We start from the raw sequence: 6,000 nt of genomic DNA on the forward strand, positions 1-6,000 counted from the left end.
CCTGGGTTCAGGAAAGACAAGATGGAGGATCACATCTGATAGAGCACCGCACAATGAGACGAGACACAAGACGGGTCGTGTTCATTAGGGCGCACGGTAGCAAAATGCATCGCAACAGAAGACTAAACCGAACGTTTCTTATTGGAGAACTTCAGGTTGTCCCTCCCTGTTTCAGTCCGTTTTCTTCCGTTTGGTGCCTAATGAATAGGGCCTAGATTTTGAGAACAATTGCATGTGAAGGCTCCAACACATTCATATTCACAGTCGTGCGCTTCCCTTCACTTGTATGGCGTGGCAGGCATGGCTGATCGTATACCCAGCGGCATGCCAGGCATCACTAATCTCAGGAGAGTAACCGTCGGTCTCCAGCTTGGCTTATAGCCTCTTTGATCTGTTGGGATTCATGATTGATTGGCGCACAAGGGACGACCTTGGCCTTCTGGCATATCTAGAACTGGGCACAATGGTTGGCATACATATGGCGAGGGAAAGAATGGCCGTTCTCAATTCATCTGTGCTATTTTCCAAAAGCCCTCAAGTGCAGTAACATTTGGAGCTAGGATGGGAGTTAGGCTACTAGGGTATACCCCCACACACACAAACACACGGTTATGGTGACCTGCTTTCCAATCATCCCATCTATAACAGCTCTAGGGCTGAGGTACATTAACTCATTTGACAGTCAAACTAAGACTAGAGGACATCTTGAGAGCAGCTGTCACCAATGGTTTGGTCCACAGACAGTATGTTTACTGATTCATTTGAGTACCTCCAACGGTTTGGAACACAGACACCGTATGTTTACTGATTAGTTTGAGTCGTTATTGGACTGTTAAGTCCACCCACCTGGTTTAGTTTGACTGACCTTTTGGAGTTGAGAACTTGGAGGTGGAACAGCAAGCTGAGGTGTGTGTTCTCTCTGTGTGGGAGACTTGAAATGAGCATACACACTCACACTACGCCGGAGCCCATCTGTACAGCTCAACCGTGCGTGGGCGGAGAGAGGCAGGGGACATGCCAGGAGGACATACTGCCACCGGGAGGGCACACACAAACACACGCACATATGTATAGTCACAGCGTCTGAGGATAGAGGACCACATGTCCATGAGAGAACCTTGTGTGTGTTTGATGAGTAAGGTCAAACCAAATGTTATACGTCACATGTTTAGTAAACAACAGGTGTAGACTGACGGTTAAATGCTTACTTACGGGCCCTTCCCAACAATACAGAGAGAAAGAAAATAGAGAAATAATAGAAAAGTAAAACCCGTAATAATAAAAGTAATAATAGATACACAATGAGTAACAATAACTTGGCTATATACACAAGGTACCAGTACTGAATCGATGTGCAGGGGTACGAGGTAATTAACGTAGATATGTTCATATAACTAGGAATAAAGTAACAGATAGTTAACAGTAGCAGCAGCGTATGTGATGAGACAAAAGAGTTGGTGCAAAAGGGTCAATGCAGATGGTCCAGGTAGGTATTTGGTTAACTATTTAACTAACTAGTTAGCAGTGTTATGGCTTGGGAGTAGAAGCTGTTCAGGGTTCTGTTGGTTCCAGACTTGGTTGATCGGTACCGCTTGTCGTGTGGTAGCAGAGACTTGGGTGGATGGAGTCTTTGACAATTTTTAGGGCCTTCCTCTGACACCGCCTGGTATAGAGACCCTGGATGGCAGGAAGCTCGACCCCAGTGATGTACATGGCTGTACACACTATCCTCTGTAGTGATTTGCGGTCGGATGCCAAGCAGTTGCCATACCAAGCGGTGATGCAACCAGTCAAGATGCTCTCAATGGTGCAGCTGTAGAACTTTTGGAGGATCTGAGGGCCCATGCCAAATCTTTTCAGCCTCCTGAGGGGGAAAAGGTGTTGTAGTGCCCTCTTCACGACAGTGTTGGTGTGTTTGGACCATGATAGATCCTTAGGGATGTGGACACCAAGGAACTTGAAGCTCTCGACCTGCTTCTCTACAGCCCCATCCATGTGAATGGGGACGTGTTCGGCCCTCCATTTCCTGTCACCCATGATCAGCTCCTTTGTCTTGCTGACGTTAAAGGAGAGGTTGTCCTCCCTATAGGCTGCCTCGTCATCAGTGATCAGCCCTGCCACCGTCGTGTCGTCAGCAAACTTAATGATGTCGTGGGTGAATAGGGAGTACAGGAGGGGACTAAGCACGCACCCCTGAGGGGCCCCTGTGTTGAGGGTCAGCGTGGCGGATGTGTTGTTGCCTACTCTCACCACCTGGGGGGCGGCCCGTCAGGAAGTCTAGGATCCAGTTGCAGAGGGAGATGTTCGGTCCCAGGGTCCTTAGCTTGGTGTTGAGCTTGGAGGGCACTATGGTGTTGAACGCTGAGCTGTCGTCAATGAACAGCATTCTCACGTGGGTGTTCTTTTGTCCAGGTAGGAAAGGGCAGTGCAATAGATTCAGATCAACTTTATTATCCCACCAGGGGGAAATTAATTTGGTCATGTGCTTAACAAGACGGTACATAAAACATGAAAACACGGAAACGGCACAATAGAATTCATTCAAAGTTCTATAGCTACACATTTAGAGAGGGCATCATCTGTGGATCGGTTTGGGGCAGTATGTGAATTGGAGTGGGTCCAGGATGTCTGGGATGATGGTGTTGATGTGAGCCATGACCCGTCTTTGAAAGCATTTCAGGGCTACAGATGTGAGTGCTACGTGGCGATAGTAATTTAGATAGGTTACCTTGGCGTTGTTGAGCACAGAAACTATGGTCTGCTTGAAACATTCACATTTTCTTATTTAACCAGGTAAGACCCATAGAGATTAAAAACGTATTACAGACTGGGTCAGGGAGAGGATGAAAATGTCAGTGAAGACACTTGCCAGCTGGTCAGCACATGAGGTGTGTCGTAGAGGAAATGAGTCATCTAATTTGTCCTCCCCCTCAAATTTGTATTACTCACTCAATATTCTCTACCTGACTGGTCAGACTGCAGTGTGTGTGTGTGTGTGTTTCAGTAGGTGAGTGCGTGACTGCCCTGGTAAGTGTTTGTGTGGGTTTGTACTGTACACTATATTACTCTTGGGTCGATGCTTGTCTTAAAAATGTAAGAACAGGGTGTGACCTGACGTGTGTGTGTGTGTGTGTGTGTGTGTGTGTGTGTGTGTGTGTGTGTGTGTGTGTGTGTGTGTGTCTGCCCTCTATGCCTTGGCAGGGAAACAGTGCTACTGACAGTTCCTGAAGAGGCGAGCGCCACAGCCAGGGCAGAACAAACCCTTCTGGAGCACAGCTCACGACTCCAGCAGAGAGACAGGAAGGGAGAGAGAGAAATAAAGAGAGGCCTGAGGTACACAGAAAGGAAGAGATGAGGAGAAAGAGACAGAGAGGAAGAGAGAGGGATGACGAGGCCTACGAGAGAGAGAGGAAGGGAGAGAGAGGTAGAGAGAGAGAGAGAAAGGCCATTCAGCAATTACAGGGAGAAGTGCCTCCAATACAAGGACACTAATTATATCACCATCTGTAACATATCGCTAGATGATTCCCAAGACATCTATGTTAATATACATTCATCAGCATACCTCACCCTGGGGGGAAACAGTTTTTCTCCAACTTGTATTCAATGAGAGAATACTAATGACTGTGGTCGACCTCACTCCTGGTATAGTAGTATAGTACTGTAGTTATATATTACTGTCTGATTTAGGATGACACTCTTACTTGCCCACTTGGCCACTACTTAGGGGCACTTGCCATCTTACACTTTTAGAAAAAAGAGTTCCAAAAGGGTTCTTCAGCTGTCCCCATAGGAGAACCCTTTTTGTGGAAAGGGTTCTACCTGGAACCAAAAAGAGTTCTCCTACGGGGACAGCCGAAGAACCATTTAATGTTCTAGATAGCACTTTTTTTCTAAGAGTGTAGCCACGGTTTCAAGAGCATGAGTTATGTCACTCAGTTATTTAAGGTTTAAGGAACTTTTATGGCGGGTTGTGACATCACTTGCCTGAATACCCATCCACATGGCTCTGGCCAAACTGACATTTCTTCTCCACGATGCGTCTGGATTTGCCTCCCTGCCCTACGATTTCTAGAATGCAAGCACATTCTGACCGTTCTGATTGGTCCCAGAAACCGATGGATTGGATCAGAGCCAGCCTACATGATGACGTTATCAACTTTGATACTCCGATTGGCAGTGGTGGAAAAAGTACTCAATTGTCATACTTGAGTAAAAGTAAAGATACCTTAATAGAAAATGACTCAAGTGAAAGTCACCCAGTAAAATACTACTTGAGTAAAAGCCTAAAAGTATTTGGTTTAAAATATACTTAAGTATCAAAAGTAAATGTAATAGCTTAAATGTACTTAAGTATCAAAAGTAAAAGTATAAATCATTTCAAATTCCTTATATTAAGCAAACCAGACAGCCCAATTGTATCACTTTTTTAATAGACGGATAGCCAGGGGTACACTCCAACACTCAGACATAATTTACAAACAAAGCATTTGTGTTTAATGAGTCTGCCAGATCGGAGACAGTAGGGATGACCAGGGATGTTCCCTTGTTAAGAGTGTGAATTTGACCATTTTCCTGTCAAAATGTACTTTTGGGTGTTTTGGGGAAAATGCATGCAGTAAAAAGTACATTATTTTCTTTCGGAATGTAGTGAAGTAAAAGTTGGCAAAAATATAAATAATAAAGTGAAGTACAGATACCCTAAAAAATTACTTAAGTAAAAATACTTTAAAGTACTTTAAAGTACTACTTAAGTACTTTACACCACTGTTGATTGGATCATCTCTAACCAATCACTGATTCATTTGTTTTGTGCAACGTCCCCTTATTTTGAAGTCACACAAACAACTTCTAGGATGGCAAATTCAGACTGAATGAATGTAGAGATCAATAGAGCAGCGGAATAAAATTCAGGGCGAGTCAAATCAAATTGTATTGGTCACATACACACATTTAGCAGATGTTATTGCGGGTATAGCAAAAATGCTCATCAGGCAATGTCATCACGGCATTAACTATACATTGTGACCAATGGCGTGTTATCTCAGGGCTGATGGGAAAGGTCAGAGGTCAGAAGCAGAGGTTTATCAAGAGAATAGATTAGTTTGACCTTTTCATGACCCCTCATTAGCACCTTTTCATTATAGTCCCAGTCCAACAGGGTAATGAGGTTTCTTACATGCAAAATGCTGTTTGACTGCTATACTGAAACAAAAATAAAAACTCAACATGTGAAGCGTTGGTTTCATGAGCTGAAAGAAAATATCCCAGAAATTTCCATTCACACAAAAAGCGTATTTCTCTCAAGTTTTGTGCACAAATTTGTTTACATCCCTGTTAGTGAGCATTTTCTCCTTTGCCAAGATAATCCATCCACCTGACAGGTGTGTCATATAAACAAGCTGATTAAACAGCATGATCATTACACAGGTGCACCTTGTGCTGGGGACAATAAAAGGCCATTGTAAAATGTGCCGTTTTGTCATGCAACACAATGCCACAGATGTCTCAAGTTTTAAGGGAGCGTGCAATTGGCATGCTGACTGCAGGAATGTCCACCAGAGCTGTTTCCAGATAATTTAATGTTAATTTCTCTACCATAAGCCGCCTCCAACGTAGTTTTAGAGAATTTGGCAGTACGTCCAACAGGCCTCACAACCGCAGACCACGTGTAACCACGCCAGCCCAGAACCTCAACATTCTTCACTTGCGGGATCGTCAGAGGGCAGGAAGAAAGGGTGCTGAGGAGTATTTCTGTCTGTAATAAAACCCTTTTGTGGGGAAAAACTCATTCTGATTATCTGTGCCTGGCTCTACAGTGGGCTCCCAAGTGGGTGGGCCTATGCCCTCTCAGAGCCACAGTGGCTGCACCCCTGCCCAGTCATGTGAAATCCATAGATTAGGGCCTAATGAATTGATTTCAATTGACTGATTTCCGTATAGGAACTGCAACTCAGCAAAATCTTTGAAATTGTTGCATGTTGCGTTTAAATATTTTTG

This window comes from Salmo trutta, chromosome 11 (genome assembly GCF_901001165.1).
Source record: "Salmo trutta chromosome 11, fSalTru1.1, whole genome shotgun sequence".
Taxonomy (NCBI): Eukaryota; Metazoa; Chordata; class Actinopteri; order Salmoniformes; family Salmonidae; genus Salmo; species Salmo trutta.